Source organism: Galeopterus variegatus, unplaced genomic scaffold, assembly GCF_000696425.1.
Source record: "Galeopterus variegatus unplaced genomic scaffold, G_variegatus-3.0.2 Scaffold808, whole genome shotgun sequence".
NCBI lineage: Eukaryota > Metazoa > Chordata > Mammalia > Dermoptera > Cynocephalidae > Galeopterus > Galeopterus variegatus.
In genome coordinates this window covers 193,541-216,821 of record NW_007726919.1, presented here as the reverse complement: position 1 = coordinate 216,821, position 23,281 = coordinate 193,541, and the positions used below count along the sequence as shown (strand labels likewise).

General features: G+C 40.1%; 1 long non-coding RNA gene and 1 pseudogene across 1 annotated transcript; both read left to right on the top strand.

Annotated features, from left to right (window-relative positions):
* Positions 1-23,281, top strand: part of LOC103590377 — a 96,615-nt pseudogene that overhangs the window by 59,220 nt on the left and 14,114 nt on the right.
* LOC103590375 lies at positions 5,269-15,509 on the top strand. Its single transcript, XR_550466.1, has 3 exons — positions 5,269-5,667; positions 6,525-6,679; positions 14,844-15,509. It is a non-coding gene; the product is annotated as an uncharacterized LOC103590375 (long non-coding RNA).

Here is a 23,281-nt window from a genome sequence, read left to right as displayed (position 1 = left end):
TGTAGAAGGTACGAAAAAAAGGATACACTTACGCATTTCTAGTGGCATCTCACATGTCAACAACATTTTAGGAAACAATAAATTTGACAAAAAATATTAAGAAGGAAAAAAGATCTCATTCCCTTTTATCCAGGGGTCCTTTTTCTGCAGATGAAAAAAATAAAATATGGAAAAAGCCATATGCACTAAGGCAGTCATAGAATATTATTTATGATTATAAAAGATTGGAAGTAACCAAAATATGCAACAATTGGGAATTGGTTCCATAAAGCATAGCACTTAGCAAATTGTTGTTTAGAACAACAATAAAAAAATGAACGAATGAAACATATATATGGTGGAATATTATTCAATTTAAGAAATCATTATATAAATTGAATGACTATGCCATGCAATTATTGTTTTGAAGGTTTTTCCTCCTCTGGAAAGCATGCTTACCAATCTCGTAATAACAGATTCCCCTTCCTTTGGAGAATTTTTTCCAATTTTGTGTAAGTCTGGTCAGGATATAGGTCATGGTAACCTACCCTCATGTCTGCCAACAGGTGAGCATATGGACTAGTGACAATGTAACATAGCAATGTACATGGTAATTGGTCAAAAGAAGAATACATTTTCCATGCCTCACCAATTTGAGTCCTTTCCCAGAATTTTCCAAATTGCAGGTAGACAGAGACTCTCTCTTCCTTTTGGACGACCTTGGGCTATTGGCAGCCATGCCCTTTGTTGGCTGGGTTTAGAAGTGAAGAAGAAGAGGATGGAGGCAACATAGAAAGAGCAGAAGTGAGAGAAAAAGAAAGATCTGAGGACATCCCCTGGGCCTCTGGATGTAGCCCTACCTAAAGCTCCTGTACTTCTCGCTTACATGAGCGTCCCTGACACATGGTTTGGAATGTTTAAGCAGATTGGGATTCAGTCTCTAGTATTTGTGTCCACACTCATGCAGAAATAATTTCTGTACAATATTTTTGGTGACTAGAGTACTCTTAAAAATCTAGATCAGAAGTGTCATTTCCCTGTTTAAAAATCTTACAATAGCTTCATATTGCTCTTAGACCAAGAAATAATCTCCCCTAACCATGTCCTATGAGGTCCCATAGGGTTCTCTCTCTCTCGCATGCTCGCACGCGTGCACACGCACACGCGTGCACACATGCACATCCTCCCTCCCTCAATTCATCTCCCTCCATGTTCCTCTTGCTCATGTGCTCTATTCATATTGGCTACCTTTCTGTTCCTCAAACAAACAAATTTCATTCCTGTCCGGGGTTCATGCACTTGTTATCCCATGTGTGACCAGTGCTCTGGCCAGACAAGGCCAATTTTTTGTCAGACAGGTCTTATCTCAAATGATCCCTCTGTGAGACCATCCCTGACAACTCACTCCACATTGTTTCCTTTATTCACTTCACATGACTTATGTCCATCATAAATTATCTTACTTATTTGCTTGTTTACTCTCTGCCTTCTGTTTTAGAATGAAGGAAAAATTTAGGATAAAAACTTGTGTGTACACTGGGACGACAACTAGGAAACAATAAGTGTATGAGAAAAGATCAAAAGAAAATACATGGATTTATAACATTGGGGTGATGGGGATTGATCATGTATGAATTTCCTTCATCTTATTTTGATTTTCCAAATTTTCTGTAGTATGTTTATACTGTTTGATTAATTAAGACACAGATAGAAAAAATGTCATGTGCTCTTCAGAACCCACTAAGATTCTTGGCATTTCAATGAAGAATTTCAGTTCCCCCTTCTTAATTTTCGGAAACTGTAACAACAGGTTTTTCCAACAAACACCCTCAGAAAATCTCTTGGTTAAAAACAAGAAAAAAAAAAAAAAAAAAGAACTGAAATGGAACACTTGATATGATAGTTCATTATAGTACTTCTAACCATTAAGGATAAAATTTGTATTGGATTATTTCTTAAAGCTGCCAGAACACAAAATATAACCCTGGTGGGCTTTGATCTGTAAACATAAGCTCACATCCAGACACAGCAAATCAGATACAATAATAAAAGTTCTTAGAATTATTTGGCCCAATGCCATAGCCCAGTGCATGGTGAAAATTCTCCATTATTTATTACCTGAAGCTTGATAGTTAATTCGGAATAAAAAGTCTAGGGTCTAGAAATTCTACAGTATTTATCATTAAAGTGGTATTTACAATTTTTTGTTTTTTACTTAACACTCCATGCTAGGGTTTGAATGTATGTTCTCCCAAAATTTATATTGAAATTTAATCCCCATTGCAACAATATTAAAAGGTGGGGCCTTTAGGTGATTAGGCCATGAAGGCTCCACACTCGTGGATGGGATTAGTGCCCTTATGAAAGGTCTTGAGGGAGCAAGCTAGTCCCTTTTTGGCCTTTTGCCATGTGAGGACACAGCATTTGTCCTCTCCTAAGGATGCAGCAACAAGCGTTATCTTGGAATTGGAGAGCAGCCTTCACCAAACACTGAATCTGCTGGTGTTTTGATCTGGGACTTCTCAGTCTCTAGAACTGTGAGAAATAAACTTCTGCTTTTTATAAATTACCCAGTGTGTGGTATTTTGCTATAGCAGCATGAACAGACTAAGACACTCCATAAAAGTTTCTCAAAGCCTAAGATGATCACATCTGTCTCTTCAACTCCACAGTGACCTGCTTCTTCCTGGAAGTCACATTTCTCCTTCTTCCAGGGCCTCTCCTGACCCTGTCATACACATGAACCTTGGCCCTTTCGGAGATCCCCAAATCACCCTCACTGGTTTATTTGAGTTTCACCTATTTTCCAACCACCTAGTCTCAACTTGATGGACTACTTCATTCACTTTTTCTGTAAAGAGTTACCGGGTGCCTGTGCGCAGCTGGTCCTGGACATAAGCAAGGTATTTTCCCTTCTTAGAACTTATGGTTTACTGAGAGAAACAAGCAAAAACAAGTGAACAAACAAAATAAATACAAATTTTAGTAAGTTCTAGGAAGGAAACAAATAGAATTTCCTGCTAGAATGGTCAGTGAAAGTCCCTCTAAAAAGGTAAATTGAGATCTGAAGCATGAGGAGGGTTAGCCTGGGGCAGGAAAGAGCACAGGTTATTTGAAGGCTTAGTCAGCGGGAGCATCACAAGTGAGGGACTGAGTGGCATGAAATAAGATGAGTGTGGTTGGAAGATGCCAGATCAAGCATAACTTTATAGATCCTGGTTAAGGTGGTTGTCTTTCATTTAAAGTGCAGTTTGAAACAATTGAAAAGTCTACATCTGAAAAGTGATACGTCTGATTTACTTTTATTTTTGCTTTACTCTTTCCCTTTACTTACCAGTTTTCAAAATAATGAGTGGGTTCCTTAGGATCCTTTCCATATAAACTTCATAATGTTTGTCAATATCTACAAAATGACTGGGTGGGATTTTGACTGGATGTCAGAAGAGCTGACGTCTTAACAATATTGAGTCTCCCCATTCATGAACCTGGATTATCTCTCCTTTTATTTACATCTCTGATTTCTTTCATCAGAATTTTGTAGTTTTTCCCCATATAGATCTTAAACATATTTTTTTAGATTTATACCCAAGTTTTTTCTTGTTTTTTTTTTTTCAGTGCTAATATAAATGGCATTGTATTCTTAATTTCAAATTCATTGCTGGTATATAAGAAAGCAATTGAATTGACCTTTGTATATTAACCTTATATCTTGAAACTTTGCTATAATCATTAATTAGTGTCAACTTTGCTATAATTACTAAGGAGGTTTTTTGGGTTGTTGTTGTTGTTTTTTAATGATTCTTTGAGATTTTCTGCACAGACCTTTAATATCCTTCAAAGGTTTTTAAAAAATACATCATTATTAATTCATGGATTTAAACACTTTGAACTGTTTCAATCTCTTATGGTTATTATTTTTATTAATACTTAAATTATCCTTTCTTGGATTGGTAGGGATCTCTTTAAGTAGCCTCCTGAGTACTTTTTTTTTTTTTTCCTTTTTGTCTTTTTTCGTGTCTGGCGCTCCCACACCTCGCTCAGCCAGTGAGAGGGAACCGGTCTGTATGTGGGATCCGAACCCTCAGCGGGAGGGCCGCCGCGCTTGCCAAGCGGTGCACTGTAGCAGTGCGCCACCGGGCCGGCCCCAAGCCTCCTGAGTACTTTTGACATGACCTCAGTAGTGGATTGCTTCACTGATATCTGATATGACAAGGTGTTCCAGGCTATATTTCTTGCCCCAGACCTGTAATCAGTTTATTCTCCATGGAGCCCTGATTCCTTTTATTGGAAAATGGTGTTTAGAAGTCACAATTCTGGGTGTTATTTTAAAATCATCCTTGCTTTTGTGTGGAAAATGGAATAAAAGCATGCTCAGAAAAATTGTAGAAACTGGTCAGGAGGCAGTATGGTAGTCCAGGTGACAATGGTCATCTCGACTGAGTTATTGAGAAAGGAATTGGAGTGCAGTGAGATGATTTGATAGGTATTTTTGTGTTATGGCCAATGAACTTCCTGTTGGTTTAGATGTGGAGAATAACAAAAAAAGAAAAAAGGACTCAAGGGCCACTTCCAAATTTTGGGGGAAGACTGATGAGGAATATCATTATCAGAATAATGAATATTCTTGGAAAAATTTGAAATAGGATATTAAATCCCTATTTCAAAACCCAGTGGCCTAAGTTTTATTTTAAATATGTTATATAAACAATGTTTCCAAAAATCCCATAAAGTTAGTAACTATTGGTATTATTTTGTATACTCTTCCAATCCTCGTCGACTAGATCCACAATTTAACAGTTGCAAGCAGTATGTTCATCCAGCTGAATGGTCTGCATTTTTCCAAGCAGATAATTTGAAACTTTTTTTTTTAACATTCAATTGCGCTAACATATGATAATCTACTTAATCATTTTATTATTTAGGGGTATTTGAGTTACTTCCAGTTTTTAATTATTGTGTCTTATTTAAGGCTTAGTTATATGCAACAAAAAGTGATTCAAGTTATTTAAGCTGAAAAGGGTGGTTTTATTCTAAAGATAGAGTATGTCATGGAGTCAAAGAGCAGAAAAGCAAGAGGGCATCTAGAAAGAGCCAGAAAGTTGTCAGCCCATTCTTCGTTTCCTATCTGCTCCTCTTGGTGAATCTGCTTTGTTCTTCTTCCTTTACCCTGATTGCCTCTCCTTGTAGGGGAATGGGGTTACCCCACAGCTCAAGATTATTTTACCACCTTGACCACATGCAATTCTCTGTCCTAGTTCCATATCCCAACTTGCATTAGATCCATTCCTGGTTGAGTTATAGATCATGAGGTGGGATTGTCCAACATAAACACGGCTGCCAGGGACTCACCCTGTCTATGGGGGATAGGAGGAGATCTAGAGAAGAGGGGATGGCTCGTGGGCCGGGCTGACCCCTAAAAGATACGTCACTACATTTTGAATAATGCTGTTATAAACAAGTTGGTAGTCATTGACTTTTTTTCCTTTGTCCTTGGAGTATATTTTTCAAAGTGGAATTACTGGGTCTCAGGGTTGGAACATTTTCATGACTTATTCGTTATGCAAGCTGAGCCATGCTGATGACTTGAGAGGAAAAAATGGTGTTGGGAAATACTGGTCTGGCAACTCTCAAGAAACTCTTCCTTATCTCCGTGATATGCCTTTTAAGTCACTGCCTCTTCCACCCTCGGTAAGTGCTAAGATGAGCACGCTCTCTATGAGCACTTTGTGTGTGTGTGTGTGTGTGTGTGTGTGTTCTGTCAGTAGCATTTACTGAACAGAGGATCTGAATACGTCCCCTCCAGAATACAACACTAAGAAATATCCATCAGCATGAACTATTAATTCCTCCAAGTAAGTGAAAACTTTCAAGGATATTGGTTCCCTAAGTACCTTACATTTTTCACAAAATTACATTGTCCTTTTTCAGTCAGTTCCAGAATTTTAATCTACCTTTGGATTCCTCAATTTATGTATTTGGGAATTGGACAGGAGTCAATACACGATTACAGGAAGTGGGGGGAAGGTTCGTGAGAACCAGGACTGAGGATGTCCCATGTCTATGCCGTCCAGGCTGACATGGGTTAGTAGAGCATGAAAGAGGCCACATGAAGGTGGAGGGGAATTGAGATGTCTATCAGCCAACAGAAAAAAATGGGAGGCATCCAACTGACCTACAGGAAATGACAAAGTGTGGCATCCAAGCAGGCAAACTAGCTACTGAAACTAGAGGTACTGACTGGGCAAGGAGGCAAAGGTAGGCATGGAGTCCAAATGTCCAGATAGGGGATCCTAGGAGTAGAAAAGAGACATGGTGCAGCCAAGGGACCAGAAGGATGAGCAGAGAGGTTTGATCCTATGCATTGAGGAAAGAATTTGGCATGTGTTGTCAATACATTATAATGCCAAAATTTTGCTTTTTTTCTGTACTCCAGTGTAATGTCCCATGTTGCTTTATTTAAAATTGTGTAATTAACAAAGGTACTGTTGGAGCATAACTCTGAGTTCTAAGGCAGAAGTCTCATCTTTCTGTTTTGTTAAATGCAGGTGATGAGAACTGACATGGCCCAGGAGGTGTGTTCTTGTCCATGAGATGCAACTCTGCAGGTGCCATTGGCTGGGGCTCCAACCCAGACAGGGGCAGCATTCCCTGGCGGGTCCCACAATTCCTTCCTAAAGGAGCCCTTCTACTGGTCTAATGGGTAGGGAGGAGTCCTTTCCTTATATTATTTATTGTTTTGTACACTCTAACCTAATTTTAAGGGTACAAAGGGAATGGCAGCTGGTTTCTGAGTTTGTAGGAAAAAGTGCTAAAAGCAAATAAGTAGTTGGAAAATTGTCTTGACACTTATGGAATTAACAAGACATTAATGTGTAATAGAGGGGCTTATAACTGTTCTGGGAATGTTCTGGGAATATTTTTCCAGTGTGTTAGAGAGATAGTTGGTCATTTGTTTTAAAGAATAGCAAAAGCCACTCTAGCAATTTTAGGGGAACGGCTGTGGGCAAAAATTAGAAAAGAGGGGGATGGCAAGTATTTGAGGGCCAATAAGCAGCAGTCTGTAAGAGAACATTTAATTTAAAATAAGATAAACATCCACTGTGCTGTAAAACAAATATTTTTGCAACATTTCCATCCCTGCCTCTTTACCTTACTGTTTTCAGACTTTGTTAGAATGTAGAATTGAAAAACAATGTGAGTCCCAAGATAGAATATGGTTGCTCCTGCTTGTCAGTATTAAGGGAAGTGTTTGGCATGTGTTTTCAATGCATTATAATTCCAAAAAAATCGCCTTTTTTCTTCACTCAATTACAATAATTTCCTCCATGTTGTTTTATTTTAAAATTGTACAGTTCATAAAAGATTAGGGCTTGCTCCAATGGATATGGCCAAATTTCTCATTTGACATAGAATTGCACATGCTTCTGTCTTTGTTAGTGACTAACCCCCTCTGAGTACTTAATAAACATTGAGTGATGTATTTGCTTTTATGTTCTTGGCTAGAAATCACATGACTGGGTATACTCTGAAATTTTGCACCTTTTTGGCTATTGCGCTTTTTGTAATAATGAATCAAAATAAATTTATATTCAAATGCTTTCTTGAATTCAAAATAGAGAGAAAGGGATTCTAGGATCTTCAAAGCACTAGGGAAATGTAACTCTACAATGAAATTGTGTCAAACAAAATTTCCAGGACAAATGGAGGAATGTTCCTCTTACCATAAACTCTTGAAGTGGAAGGAGAATTTTTTAAAAAGAAAAATATCTCAAATGACATATCATTAATGATTTTAATAATTATTTCAATTACTTTGGTTTATTCATGATAACTTGAAGCTATTGTGAATGAATCGAACTCTGATTTAACTAGATGGGACTATAATTTTAAAAGAAGTGAGCACCAATTTGTATTTGGTAGGATTATTTTTACTATTTTACTGACCTAGTTTCAGACATGAACTCAAAAACCCCAGGTCCCTAGGAGAGTAGGAAGAAAAGTTACTTGCTTATATTCCAAAATTTATTACACTAATTTATGGTCCTTCAAGTCTGGGCAGGGGATGGGCTGTTCTTGTTTTATAGAAGAACCTTTTTGTCCTTTGTTGGGGACGTTTCCAGCAATTTAACAATTGACTCTAATAGAATCTTATGAATAAAACTAATGAAAACATGAAGAAATGAACTCTAGAGACCAAACATACAGTAGCTTATTGTTCACTCTCTGGAGAATAGAAATACCTTCTCTAACAAGGTACAATGGTGCAAACAGGAACTAACACTCGGGTTTCAATGCACAAGGCACGTAGGGTCAGGAGGAGGCCAGTACTGCTGACCTTAGTCAGGTCAGTATGAAAAAACTCAAGAAATAGTATAAGTGGAAGGTAAATGTGCTAACTTTTGGATGCGTTCTTATGATTAGTAAAATTGTTTTAAAAGAGAAACAAATGACCTAATCTAGTGCTTTGTCCTTTGACCCATCTCAATGTTTTTTTTTTTTTTTTGAAGAGACTATATATAATAAGTAGTATTTTCTCCTTCCCTAAGGCTCATCATTATTTTGCCTATTCTTTGGATCTTGAGAGCTTATGGGAAACATGAAAAGAAAGAGTTGGTACAACTGAAATACCTAGATGGTTTTTAATTACCAAATTCTTCAATACATCAAATTGCAATCATAGCGATACAGAGCAAATAACTTTACTTGCCTGGGTCTCAGTGTCCTCATCTGCAAAATAAGGGGCACATGGAAACACTGATCGTTGTTCATCCAAGTGTGTCACTCATGCCACTGGTAGTACATGAGATGGCTTTCGGTGGCACAAGGGGAATTGCTTTAAGTTATGTACAAGGATACTTCAAAAAGTTCATGGAAAGATTCATAGTATCTTTTAATTCTATTTTTCCACAAACTTTTTGAGGTACTCGCGTATTTTACCAAACTTAAACTTGTGATGTGTCTAAATACTACGGCTTGGAAGCAAAGTGGGTATTTAGTATTTTTTTAAAAAGCCAATTAATGTAAAGAAAAATATCAAGTAAATGATATAAGCATATGACAAAATAGTGACATGTTATTTTTCAATGAGTAACATTTGGAAAACACTAGACTAGATAATCCCCATGGTATGTCTTAGCTGTAAATCTAAAATGTTTATAATTTTTTAAACCTTTCTTCCAGGGGCCGGCCCGGTGGCGCACTGCTACAGTGCGCCGCTTGGGAAGCGCGGCAGCGCTCCCGCCAAGGGTTCGGATCCCACATACAGACCGGCCGCTCACTGGCTGAGCGAGGTGCGGGGGCAACACTGAGGGTTGCGATCCCGTTGCCGGTCCCGGTCCGGTACGGGCGTGACGCTGAGGGTTGAAGGAAAAAAAAAAAAAAAAAAAAACCTTTCTTCCAAAACTTGCTCACATTAACCTCAATAGAGAAGACAACATTAAATAAAAGAGACGAAGGTTAAGCAGCAGAAGTAGAAAAGAAGAAAAGCAAAATGCTTGAATAATTCTTAGACTTGATAATCAAGAATTAAAACTGGACACATTTCCTTTGATTCTGACAGCATTTTCACACAATTGTCTAAGCAACTTCATGCAACACTTTGAATCTTGAATTATAAATTCTGTAAATATGCCCCAAATGTTTATATCACAATCAATACCCTTGCTCTAAAAGAGTTGCAAACTCTGTTGTGGTTGTCCTTTAGCTGCTTCTTGAAATGGTGGCACTTACAAGAAAGATAGTAATATACAGTTTTATTTATTGAGTGCCCAGCAATGGTCTTGCACATTATGAACTTTATCTTATGTAATCCTCACAACAACCCTATAGAAGAGATATTATTTCCCCTATTTTCATGTTAAGAAACTGCAGCTCTTTGAGTTTCCTAACTTGCTAACTATCTTACCCAAGGGCTCACAGCTAGTCTTTAGTGAGCACTTAAAAAAATGCAACCCAGGTCTGTCTAATTTCTAAGCACATGCTTTTTCTACAACATAAAAATTTTATGTAAGAGTTTTAAAGAAACAGCCATCTCTCTCTCTCTCTCTCTCTCTCTCTCTCTCTCTCTTTCTCTCTGCATATGAAATAAAGGTCTTTGGACTTGACCAAGAAAAGCTTTTGGAAAAACTCACATTCTTGGTGAGTAGGTCAGAGACAGGCTGAAGTAGTAACTACGGGGTGGGTCATTTCAAAGACATAATAAGTGGTTATCCCAGAGAGCTGTCATCTCTGTCTTAGTTGATGCCACATTCTGGGGTCCCTGGATAGAGACTCTTTCTCCACCTCTGCAGATAAACACTCCTGCCCAGGGTGAAAGCTGGCATCTTTCATTACTGCAGTAGCTTTTCCCTCACCTACAGCTTATCTGTCCATATCTGCAGCTAAGAGCCTGTTGTCCCACTGCCCTTTCCACCAACTATTAACTTTCAACAGAAAATGACCACTCACGCTGTTTGTCAAGGTACAAAATCACCCCTTGACCCTTCCTGCCCTTTTATCATCAAGAAGTCCTCTTTAGAATGCTCTAAGAACTCAAGAGAAGACCAGCTATCCATTCCCCTTTCTTTGAGTACTCTGTGTGGTCCAAAAACAATGTAGGAAGACCTAAGTTAGAAATTATTTCTGCAACGGGCCGGCCTGGTGGCGCACTGGATAGTGCGCCGCTTGGGAGGCGTGGCGGCGCTCCCACCCGAGGGTTCGGATCCCACATACAGACCGGGCGCGGGAGCAACACCGATCCCGTTGCCAGTCCCGGTCCGGTACGGGGGCGACACTGAGGGTTGCGATCCGTTGCCGGACACGGAAAAAGACAAAAAAAAAAAAAAAAAGAAAGAAATTATTTCTGCAAATAAAATGATCACCACCCTAATTCTTCCAAAAAGAGAAAATTTTTTAGATAAATTAGGGGGTTTTTTTGTATGTTTCAATACTAGCATAAAAGGAGTGTCTTATCAAGTGGGAAAACACAACTGAAAACATGGTACTTGGAAATCAGTCTTAGTCATAGAGATGCTAAAGTAAGAAGGAAGCCACCTCTGAGCATGCCTTGTTTAAACCATAGTGGCTTCAGTTACAGACACTGAGGGCAGTTGCTAAAAGGCAAAGAGCTCAGCAAAGAAAACATGGATACAAACTGTGGTTTAATCCCACTACCATGGTCTCAGTTATCACCTCCTTTCCCACTCACAGGTGGAGTCCTAAAGGAGGCTGCAACATCAGGGGACATCTCCAAGGCAGCTCTAACCCAATGTATTAGATTTCCATTTTTGTAGTTCAAAAATGGCCAGATAGATCGGCGATCCCAGTCTGTACATTTCCTCCCCATTTTGGGAGGTGAGATGTACACCTTTGTCTTGTACTTGGTCTCAACCTCATTCACTTTCACAGGACCTTTCATCTGAATTGTTCCTTTGCAGCGCCAACCCCCGCATCCAGATACCGTCTTTAGCTCAGATTGGTCCCTGAACTTCAACCTGAGCCTGGTGCTCTGCTCTTTGGCCTCCATCCTTCCTCAACCTGCTTAAGAGAGGGTTTCAACTTTCCAAGGACCATATCTGGAGAAAAGTAGTGGATGGGACATTCATCAGGGAATTTCCACCACTGAACAGGCTGGGCCCCAGAGGGCCACTTAATACACACATACACACCCAAACACAGACGACCTCACCCTTACTACATACTGCACACTGACATTTTCTATTTTAATTTTTCTATTTCACTAAAAAACGCTGGTGGGTACTCACTAAATTTATTTTGTGACCCACAAATTGGCCATGACTGATAGCTGGAAAATTACTGCTCCATGGGGAGAATGCAGGAGAAGGCCTTCTGGATAAATTCTTTGAATACAAATGAAAATCCATAAAAGTGGGCTCCACCGGAGGCTCACTTTCCTGGATGCCATGACCTGGTCCTCTGATCCTGCCTCACTCCTTTTGTCCTCTCTGACCCAGAGTTCCTTGACCAAGGTGGCTCAACTGCAACTCTCAGCCCTGTCTTTGCTGTTCTTAGGCCTCCAGTCCCCAGCTCCACCCACAGCTCCCTGTCCAGGCTTCTTCTCTCTTAAAAATGTGTGTGTGTGTGTGTGTGTGGCCATGATATGAAATTGTAGCTTTGGAGACTTATCAGTTGGCATTTTAATGATTCCATGTTATAACCTAATTTTCAAAATTCATGATGTACTGGGTACAGTTTATATTAAAAATAACACCATACTCAGCATTGTAACATCATAACTATCCATTATAAAAGAAACTGAGATTGAGAAATGGCAAAATTACACTGCCCAAGTACAATATTTTTCAATGTCTACTCTATTCTCCAAGATTAAAAAAAGTCAGAATTTTTCTTCATAGCTTTTATTATAGATTGTATTGTTTATTTGTGGTTATTTGATTAGTCACAATCTCCACCACCAGATCTAAGTTCAGTGAGATCAGAGACTGTTTAGCTCACTCCCCAGCACCTAGCACAATGCTCAGTACATAGGAGGTGTCAATAAATATTTGCTGAATGAATAAATGAATGTTCCCTTTAAGAAGACTTCTGTAAGATTTTTTTCCACAAAGATTTTGAACTTCTCTCATGCCTTATAAAATAGAATACTGAAGGTGAATTTGACACTGAATATAGAAATGCATAGAGGGTCCCATAGGTTTGGGTTATCTCTAGGATCCCAATTGGGGTATAATCCCCCTAAAACACATCAGAATCCAAGCTCCAATTGTAGCTTTCTAACAGTAATAGCTGACATCTATTGTGCACCTCACAATAACTCTAGGAGGTGGGTACCATTATTACCCTCCATTTCACAGTAGAGAAAATTGAGTTTCAGAAAGTCTTAATCTGTGTCTCTCGAGTCTATGCCATTTTGACTTTATACTGCCCTTTTATGAAACATCTTGCTATCTAAAAAAAAAAAAGTGTCTTTTCTCTCTGCCTTCTGCAAATCTTGGGTGTAAAGGGGGCGTTAAGAAATGGCATAGTACAGGAAGGAGCCTTAAAATCAGGTTATTGCAAAAGAGAATATATAATGTCATAATGAATTGGCTCCTTAAAAATGTTGACACACGTTTCGAACACGGCATTTAAAAATTTGTCTTTTCTGGGCCAGCCCGGTGGTGCACTGGAGAGTGCGCCACTTGGGAGCGTGGCGGCGCTCCCACCGAGGGTTCGGATCCCATGTGGAGACCGGTTCCCGCTCACTGGCTGAGCACGGTGAGGGCGCAACACCGAGGGTTGCGATCCCGTTACCGGTCAGTAAAAAAGACAAAAAGGAAAAAAAAAATTTGTCTTTTCTCAGTGCAAGTAAATGACCAACTCTTCAAATAACATCACTACCACCTGATCTTAGATTATTTTCTTTCAAACATGAATGGATGTTATGGTAACTGAGAAGTAACAGGTTCTAAAATAAATTTACAAATGAGGAATTTTAAGAAATAATTTGACTACAGTAAAAAAGAAAGAAAGGTGTTCTGAACAGTTTTAAAGTTAAAAGAGGGAGATTCTGCTCATCTGTAATTCTATGAGTAATTTCTATGTTGGAGCATGGAAAGAGTTTTTGAGACATTTTAATCTGAAAGCTCCATACTCTCATCTTGTCCATTTCCTCTAATTGAGTGGATAGAGTGTGCAAAAGGCGTTAGATGGGGCTCACGGGAGCATGGCCTGAGTTTTCTGAATTTTACAAAAGCAGTGGCAATTTTTATTACTTTTCTCAGAGTTATTTGTATTTCAAAAGGACACGTATCTTGATATTGTTTTGTCTCATTATTGATAACTGTAGCAAGCTCCTTAAAGACTCTGCCCAGCAACAAACACAGTGACCACCCAAAGCACTCAATAAATGCTTATTAAGTAAAACCTGATGTTAAGAGAGACCTCAGCAAGCACCGGGCTAAGGCTGCCCTTTGCCAACACCAAGAAGTTGGTAAAGGTCAACTGCTGCCTGTTTCCCTTTTCTTCCACCCCTTCTCTGCCTTGCCTAATCCCACCTCTGACCTCGGGGACTAAATTGACATACTCTCTACTGGCTCAGGTTTGGAAGGTGCCAATAATTAAGATAAAGAATTAGCTGATAATATTAAAGCAACTTTCCCCTTCCCCCACCCCCGGCTTAAATTCCTCCCCCAGCTAGTGCAGCTGGGGCTTGGACAGCTTCCAGGGAAACCACATGGGCTGGCCACCAGGAGAAGCAAACCATGGAATCATATTTAGATATAAAAAACAAAGTGGGAAATTATGCAGATAAATAACGGTCCCTTGATGGCTAACTCTGGTCTTTTCATGAGGAAGCAGTCAGGGAATGAGATGAGAAATAGGCTTTAGAGTCACTGGGATTGGTTATTTTGCAACACTAAGGAATGTGGAAAAAGAATTATACAACATAACAAGGGAGACCTGTTACTAGTCTTCCCATGCTGACTCACTACATGACCTGGTGTCATTTCTTACCCATCTGGTCTGGGGATTTCTCATCCGCAAAACATGCACACCTGTTGAGCAGAAACTACAGAAACCTGAGTTCCTTTCTTTGCATGTCATGTAAAATAAATTTTTATTTTTACTCTTTTTAGAAAAAGATAATATAGTAGCAATGTAAACATAATTTTCAAAAAAACATGTAGATATCATAACTTTAACAAAACTTCATTTTTGCTTGTTACCTCCTACATGCATGGTTCAAATATAGTTGCAATTATAGTGTACATACATTTTGTGCAGAAATATTTAACAGTAAATAAATCCACCCACTGGAACAGAAAACCTGTTCTTTGATCTGTTTACTGAAATTTACTATATACATCGCCAAATTCTTTATGTTACAACTTCTGCATATTTTCTTTTATTTCTCTTCCTTCTAGGAATGAAGGATCCTACAGGACATTAGACACTTTGCTTAACTTTTGGACCTGTGCTGTCAGTGGGATTTTACTAGTAAACTAAACTTTCTACACAGTTGGACCAAGCAGAGCATTTAAAAGCACATCCTTTGGGTTCTCCCAAGCTTCCGCATGGCTTCAGCTTCTACCACTCCATTCAAGTTTCTCCTCTCGAAATGAGCAACCATTTCCACCTTTTCAGTACACTCTCTGGTCTGCTTTTCCGACCCCACATTCTCCAGATGCCCCTCCTACTGCTTCAGGCATTGCTTCTCAGGCTTCTTTGCTGGCTTCTCCTCTGCGACAGTCCTTAAATGTTGGAGTTTTCCAGGATTTAATCCAGAGCCCTCATTTATTCTCTCACAATATCCTCTCCCTAGAGCAGTTCATCTATTCCCATGATTTTAAATATTTCCCCAAACCTCTCTCTAAGCCCATAGACCCCCCATTATCAAAATGTCTCCCGTTTCCCCTGTTTAACTGAAATGCTGGTGGAAATAATCACAGAAGAATCCTAAAGCAAAACTATTTTTAAGAATTCATAACTTTCCTCTCCTGGTGTTTATGGAAGAGATGTCTCAATCACAGTGTTAGCCAAGGCTACTCGTGTTCAACTATCATCAACAATAAAGAAGCCATTTGATCTGACAAAACGAGTCATAAGAGGGTTTTGTCATCATGAAATCGGTTCATGTAGAATGTTCAAGCATCTGGGATTCTCAGACCGTTTGGGGTCCTTTCCTGGTTCATGAAGGATGCATTTTATTTTAGAAAATATCTGGTTTGAATTCTTTCCATTTTCTTAATTTGGTGGGTAATTTAAGCTATCACATAGTGAGAATTAGCCAGCCTATTCAAATGTTTCGAAAGGAAAGGAGTATTCAGTGAGTGACATTATGGAGCTAAAAAGCAAGTTAATTTTATAATATTCCTTTATTTATTTTTACGTATAAAAATTCTTGGTTATCCACTATGACGGCAGAGATGGACAAGAATATTTATTGTTTGAATTAATTATGTATGCATCTTTGGCTACAACATTATATTCACATGTATCAATTGTTCAAGGAAGGAAATAGCTCAAATACATAATCAGGGCTAAGGAGAGCTGGGCTGAGAGACCAAGCAAACCCTCCCAGAGCCTCCCAACTTTTTCTTTAAATGGAATAATCCCCATAGAAGTGGTGTGTGTGTGTGTGTGTGTGTGTTTGTGTTTGTGTGTGTGTGTGTTCAAGGCTTGTGAAGATGCGAGGTTACTGACCCAGGGGAGCAAACATGCCCATACTAAGAACAGAAACTGAGTACAAAGAAAAGGGTTGAACAGCAAAAACCAGGTGTTTATATCAGCCATGACTTCCAGGCAGGATAGGAGATATTTTTAAGATAGTACTAAAGCCAGATATTATAAACATCCTCTCTACATCTCTGAGAGCTTGCAGGGACAGCTCAACACAGAGCAAAGAATCAATTGAGAGAGAGAGAGAATTTCCTGGGTGACAGGTGGCTGCTGCAGGCACTTGCAGCGTGTGTATTGGCAGAGGAACACTCACCTTCTGCTCCACACTCATACACATCTGGCCCACGACAGAACACAGTTGACAAAGGTTTTGTTCTTAAAGGGAGCACTTTGGGTAACTGCAGATGGATAAAGAACATGAAAAGCCTTCATGCAAGGAAATAGCTATTTTGATGCTGATAAGCATGGATGAGGAACAGCATGAGGCCTAGTAGGGAATTCTTGATGCAAAAAATCCAGGAAAAGAAGAGAAGATCTTGAGAAGCCAGCACAGACACAGTGACCTCAGTGAATGAAGTCTGGTGAAGAGTCACATTGAATCCTCAGGGAGAAGGGATTAAAGAGTAACACCAGAACGGTTCCATATATTTTCACATGTTCAGTACATATACATTTTGAGGCTTAACTATTTGGTTAACTCTATATTGTCAGTTGCCAGAGTATGTATTCAATCAGTCTCAATTTGGTTTTTTTTTGGTTTTTTTTTTTCTTTTTCCGTGTCCGGCAATGGATCGCAACCCTCAGTGTTGCCCCCGTACCGGACTGGGACCGGCAACGGGATCGCAACCCTCGGTGTTGCCCCCGCGCCTCGCTCAGCCAGTGAGCGGGAACCGGTCTGTATGTGGGATCCGAACCCTCGGTGGGAGCGCCGCCACGCTTCCCAAGCGGCGCACTAGCGCAGAGCGCCACCGGGCTGGCCCCGGGTCTCAATTTGTTTTGAGGGTTTATATAAAGCTCTGAGTTAAAAAAAAAAAAATAGAGGCATTGTTAAAGAAAGAAAGCTGTCCTTCATAAACTCACTGCCAATTGCAATGAAAATTCCGGAGTGGGCAGTCCAGGGAAGCAGCATCCGTTCGAGAACAGGGATGTGAGGAGGTTTGTTCCTGCCTCAGTGGGATTTACTTTAGACTTGTGGGAACTGAGGTGAATGGCACGTGAGAGCTTTGATCATAAGGTGAGAGGCTGAGGGAACAAGGAAAAGGACTGATAGGAGGTTCTTACTTTACCATCTTTCTCACTTTCACCTTTCATCTTTTCAAAGTATGTGTTTGTCCCTGGAAGGCAGGCTGTGACCTCCCAAGACCACTGACAGCCCTTGCTGGGGATGGCAACGAATGTGTTATCACCTTCCTTCCAGGGCAGTGATGACTGAGCTGAGCATGAGGAAAATTGGATTCCAGTTCGTGACCTGTATTAACAACTGGCTGGATGACCCTGCTCAAGTCTCGCGGTCCTTTCCTGTCATTTCATAGTATGGTTCTGCTGACGACACTCTTCCCTCAGACCCAGGGCTGAGGGTCATCCACTCTTAAACTCTGCATGAAGCAGCTCTCTGTGGGCTGGACCCATAAACTCACCTGGGCTGGGGCCTCTTTCTAAGAAAGCCTCTGTCAGCTTGCAAGGGATGTGAGATTTTTCTCTGCTTCCATCCCCTCTCCCGACCCTTATACTTACCTATCAAGTCCAGTGCCTTGAAGGCCAAGTCAAATCCTGAGCTCACCGAGAAACATCCTCAGAATCTCTCAGAATATTTCCTCTGTCCTCCAGAGTTATTTGTGTAAATGTCTCTCTCCTCTGTGCCTCTTCAAGTATGGGTTTCTCAAAGGTGGAGTCAAATCTTCTTTGCCATAGCCTCTAGCATTTTACTTTGTTGAGTCTGTTGAGTGATTTTAAACAAAATAATTCTTACTAGGTTTTTATTAAATAAATATCACTGGGATAAGTGTAAAAGAATTTCTGTTTATGTTATTTAATGCACACAAAACACATCCTAAGTCTTTTTTCTTTAAATGCCTTTGTTGAGATATAATTCACATACTATATAATTCACCATTTAAAGTGTTCAATACAATGTTTTTGTACATTTACAAGGCTGTGCGACCATCACCACAATCTAATTTTAGAATAGTTTTGTTTCTCCAAAAAGAAACCTTGCCCAGACCCTGGAAACCACAAATCTGCTTTCTCTCTATAGATATGCCTATTCTGGACATTTCATATAAATAGAATCATACGGTATGTGGTCTTTTGTGATCTAAGTTTTATGCTGTTGCAACACTTAGAGATTTTTCTTTTTAAAAGTTTGGCTCCTTTAAATAAACCTTTGGCAAAATCCACTCTAGAAGGGAGAAATCATTAATCAGGCAGAAGGAACACTGAATGACCTTTTTAAGGGTATTTGTATTTCCACAGAGAATAACAATGCCATTACACAAATAAATGACTTACTTTAAGGGAAGACACTTTGGGCGAATGTAAAATACATCGTGAGAGCAGTTCCCTCCCAGGCAGAGGCTGACTCTCACTTCTGGAATCTTCTGATCCTGCAGCATACCCTGCCTGGAAAAATTGTCAAGCCTTTGGAAAAGGCCAAAATTCACCATGTACCTTCTCACGAATAGGATGAGAGAATTTTTCGATAAGTCCTGAAAAGTTTTATGAGAATTAAACCCATCTCCCTATCTCCTTAAAGAAATAAATAGAAATCTTTATTAGCAATTTCATGGATTTTAAGATGTGCATTTTTTCAGACTGAAATGTTCCTCAAACTGGGATGCCTCTTACTGTCGCTGTGGCCTGGTGACAGTCATGAAGAGGTTGCCATTGCTGGCACAAGCACAAACCTGTTTTAGCTGCTGATAAGACATTTCAATTGAGAAGTGTGCCTGGTGGGCACCACCTGGGTGATTCCCAGACCATCCACAATGTGTTCAGAAAGTGTACACTATGACCCGACATTGACATTCTACATACCCATTGCCCCTGATGGCACAGAGGATGACGTCATCTGAAGAAACACAGATAGTGTTGACCGTGGGCTAAAAAGTGATTCAGAAGACCCAGACTCTGCATATAAAAAAGTGTTAGGGATACCCTAGCCTTACGTCTTCCTTTTCATGTATGCATAAGAGTGACATGTAATTTTTAAAAATCTGTAAGTCAGTCTGAAGGAGCATTTTCAAACTAATTACAAAGAAAAAATTTCTGTTAGGGTTTAATCAGCAGGCATCTATTTCTTCCTTAGTGATACATAAAACAATGATATATTTTACAGTCTTAAATTCTGCATCTTAAAATCAGCATATCCCTGGTGTGTTACCTCATTCTATGCCCCTTGTGAGTCAGAGAAGCGGTAGAGAAATGGGGCCAAATTCTCAGAGACTCAAGCCAGAAGGGCTAGAAAACTGAGCCTTACTTAGGGAACTTTTGAGGTTACTTCTCATGCCCTATTGCCTGCACAGAGAACAACATCAAAAATCATGACAAAGACAAGCAAGTTGGGATACACAAGACTCAAGTGGGATTCAGTTTTCAGAGTGCTGGCCAGCAGCCTGAGACAGCGCTATAAGCTCCCGGAATCCTCCAGAGGACTGCAGAACTCCATAAACTATATGCTGACATCATCCCTGTCTGGGCAAAGACAGGACTAGCAGCCACCCAAGAATGGCCTTTCAGAATCCCTAATGAGTTAATCACCATAAACCAGAGCAGGAGAGAGAGAACATGCTCGTGCCGTCAGCCCGCCTCTGCCTGGGAGTCCACCTCCCGTTCACCAATTAACTTCACAGTTGCATCTGCCTCTCCTGCCAAGCTCTCCCATAAAGGAATTTATCACCTTCTGTTCTGCTTTTCTTCCCAAACGTGAGTCAGAAACCAACAGTACCGTTTATAAAGGCACCTTCAGCAAGTCTCATTACGTTCACGAACACCTTTACAAGGAATGAGGGAGCTCTTGTGCATTTCCTCTTGTGGCTTGGGCCAATCATAATAAGAAACACTTGTTTATTTGCCAGGCACTGTTCTAAGGGTCTCGCATATGTATTAACTCATTTAATCCTCATGACAATCCTGTGAGATCAGTACTGTTGTTATTCCTATGTTACAGATGAGGAAACAGGCATAGAGAAGTTAAGAAACTTGCCCAAGGTCACACAGCTCTAGGCAGAAGAGATGAGGATTGAACACAGGCAAGCTGGCTCCAGAGTCTATGCTTGTAACCACTGTTATGCTCGACCATGAAGAAAGATGATCAGACACTTTACTTTGCCTTTTTCTTTTTTTTTTTTTTTCCTTTTTGTCTTTTTTCGTGACCGGCTTGAAGGTTAATTAACTAGTCCCGTGGTTTTCACACCTTTAAAATCAGTCTTATCTAGAACTTAGTATCTACAAAGGATCCAATCAGAGATGCCCTGTTTGACATGGGGACAAGGACCCGTAGCACTGCCCCTGTTTGGCCTTCCTCCTGACCCCTGAGGTGGTCTGGGGAATTTCCTGGGACCCCAGGGGCTTTCAGAAATCACAGCTGGAAAACCTCTACCTAAATGCCTCTTCTTATGAATGAGTGACCCAAAATCTCAGAGAAGCAGCTGAGTTCCCAAGGCTGCAGAGCTTGCCTGGGGCAGCTGCGGGCAGAGCCAAGCTCTCCTGACGCCCCACCAACTCCTGGCTCCCGGCCCCGCCCCAGCACACTGCCTCCACATGTCAGTTAGCGCCCGCAACACTGCACCTAATGAGGACAAACAAATGTGCTCATCGCATTGAGTTCAAGTGTGAGTGATGTGATCATTCTGCTCCTGCTCAGCAATCTTTTCTCTGGAAAGATCTAGGGCTGATGCTGAAGAGCTTTAAACATAAACAGATAACAGTGGGGGACTTACAGGGAAGCCCTCGGAATTGGAGCTGCAGGGCAGTTCTGTTCATGAATTAATCTCAGTTAGTCTCATCTTCAAGGGGATTTCTTGTCCAGCTATTACTATTACTTCACCCCCGGATATTGTTTGGAAGCCTGTCCTTCTAATCTATCCTTAGTACAATAGAGGATAGAAAATCTAAACCACCTGAGAAATTTTGAAGGGTTCATTCAAGTTGTTAATATCTCTTTTTTTCTGGGAGTATAAATCCCCAACTTCTTCTGTGTGGATCACTTTTTATCTGCAGAGAGCCCACAAAGAGTTATTGTTTTTAAAAGAGTTGCTGTTGAAAATGAATCTGTGTCCTTTCCTTTGCAGCAGGCACTATCAAGACCTTTTCTGAGGGCTCAGACCAGACGGATGGAGTAAGTGGCCATAAAGTAATAGTAACACACAATTACTGCTCTGTGTTTTTAAGTTAATAAAGAAATGATTCTTTGATTGCAACACTTTCCTTTGTGTTAAATGAACTTTTACTACCTGACATGGTAGTTTAACAACTTTTTCTTAACTCTGGTCACATGCATAAAGAAACTGAGGCAGACTTGCCTCCCTTTCTGGCCTTGTCTGATGGTGTTCTGATAATGTTGTTAGTGTCATACATTTTTGTAGGATAGAAGAAAAAAAAAGAAAGAATTAAGTTTTTGCTTAATACTGATTTAAAAAAGTTCTACCTTCCTCTTTGTGAATAGATGCATTATATTTAGAGTCAAATGCAACCACAGTATTAAGTTCTGCATCTCTGGGCATCTTCAGATTTGTCTGCCTTTGTCCTTTGTACACTTGGCTAAGTTATTTATGTTCACACTAATTTCTGTCTAGAAGTAATGCCATACCAATCATTAAGAAATACGAATGCTCTGTCACTCTGCCTTGAAATCAAGGAGCACCATGCCACAACTTGGGAAATTGTGGGGAAAGTGAGCTGTTCATGTATGAAAGACACTATTGACGTAGGAGGATAATCCTGTTCTATGTTAAGGTGGCTATCTCCTTGGAGCTCACTCAAATGTTAGTTAATACATCAGTAGTGTGGGGCAGGAATAAGCAGTGGGTAAACGTCTTCTTATCTAGATGCAACCAAGTACAGAAGAAGAAAATACCATCCTTTAGAAGGTATTCTACTAACAGTAAGTGTTTTTAGAATTGCCTCATTTCTTACAGTAATTTTTCTAATGCAATTGCTCTTAAGTGGAGCATTTTTAATACACAGATGTGTAGTCTTCACCTAAGACCTACTAAACCGGGATCTTTGGGGATGTGACCCAGGGTATTGAAGGCTTCATAGGTTTTCTGCCATGCTTACCCTAATCTTTTGCATTCTAATTACAAAAAATCTAAAGCACTCTTTATAACTTTTTATAATGTTTTGTTTATTTCACTGATTCCAAAATTGATTTCCCTGGTTAAAACATCATAACTCCAGAAGGTGATTTGAAAGGTAAAATTAACAGCAAATGATTCTTAGGAGGAGGGAGATGGGATGAAAAGTTTGGAGACTTCACCAAGTTTCAGTTTGAAAGAAATTGTCTGGGTTACAAACTCTTACCATCCGCTGACTTTATAAAATGACTTGGTGTCAAGCCAGCAGCAAACAGGTGTCTCTGTGCCACCAAATACTGGCTTGGCCATTGTCACTAGCAGGCAGTCTTAAGCACAGAGGCCCAGCATTGAGCAGACCAAGCAGGGCCTGTTACCTGTGCAGGGGTCCCCTTTCCTGGAGAGGACCCCAAAGCCTGGAGGAGAAGTGGACTGAAAATCAATGGAGAAGGCCTTCCAAAGCTGTCATTGATAACCAGTACTCAATTCCTTTTGGAAACACATTCCCACACAGATCTGGCATAGCTGATGAGACAGGTCGTTGCCCCAGAGTGTGAGTGGTGTGAGGGCAAGAAGTGGTTAAACAAGGCATGAAAGCAAGGCAAGGTTTTACCACAGCTAGGTTAATAGATCGTATTTTTGTGTGTCTATCAAGCTGTTTTACACAAAGAGCTTTCTCCTTTGGGTAAAACAATACCTTTTCAAAATGGCCAAACATGAAATAAGAAGGAATCACAACAGGTTAAATATACTCTGAGCTATGATTTTCTATGTGCAGATGCCCATTCGTGAGTAGCTTGTAAAATCAGCCACTGTGACCGTTCATGCATAGGCTCTGCTGATTTTACAAATACATAGTAATTCAGCCGCCTCTCCAAGGGCAGGCTCCAGCC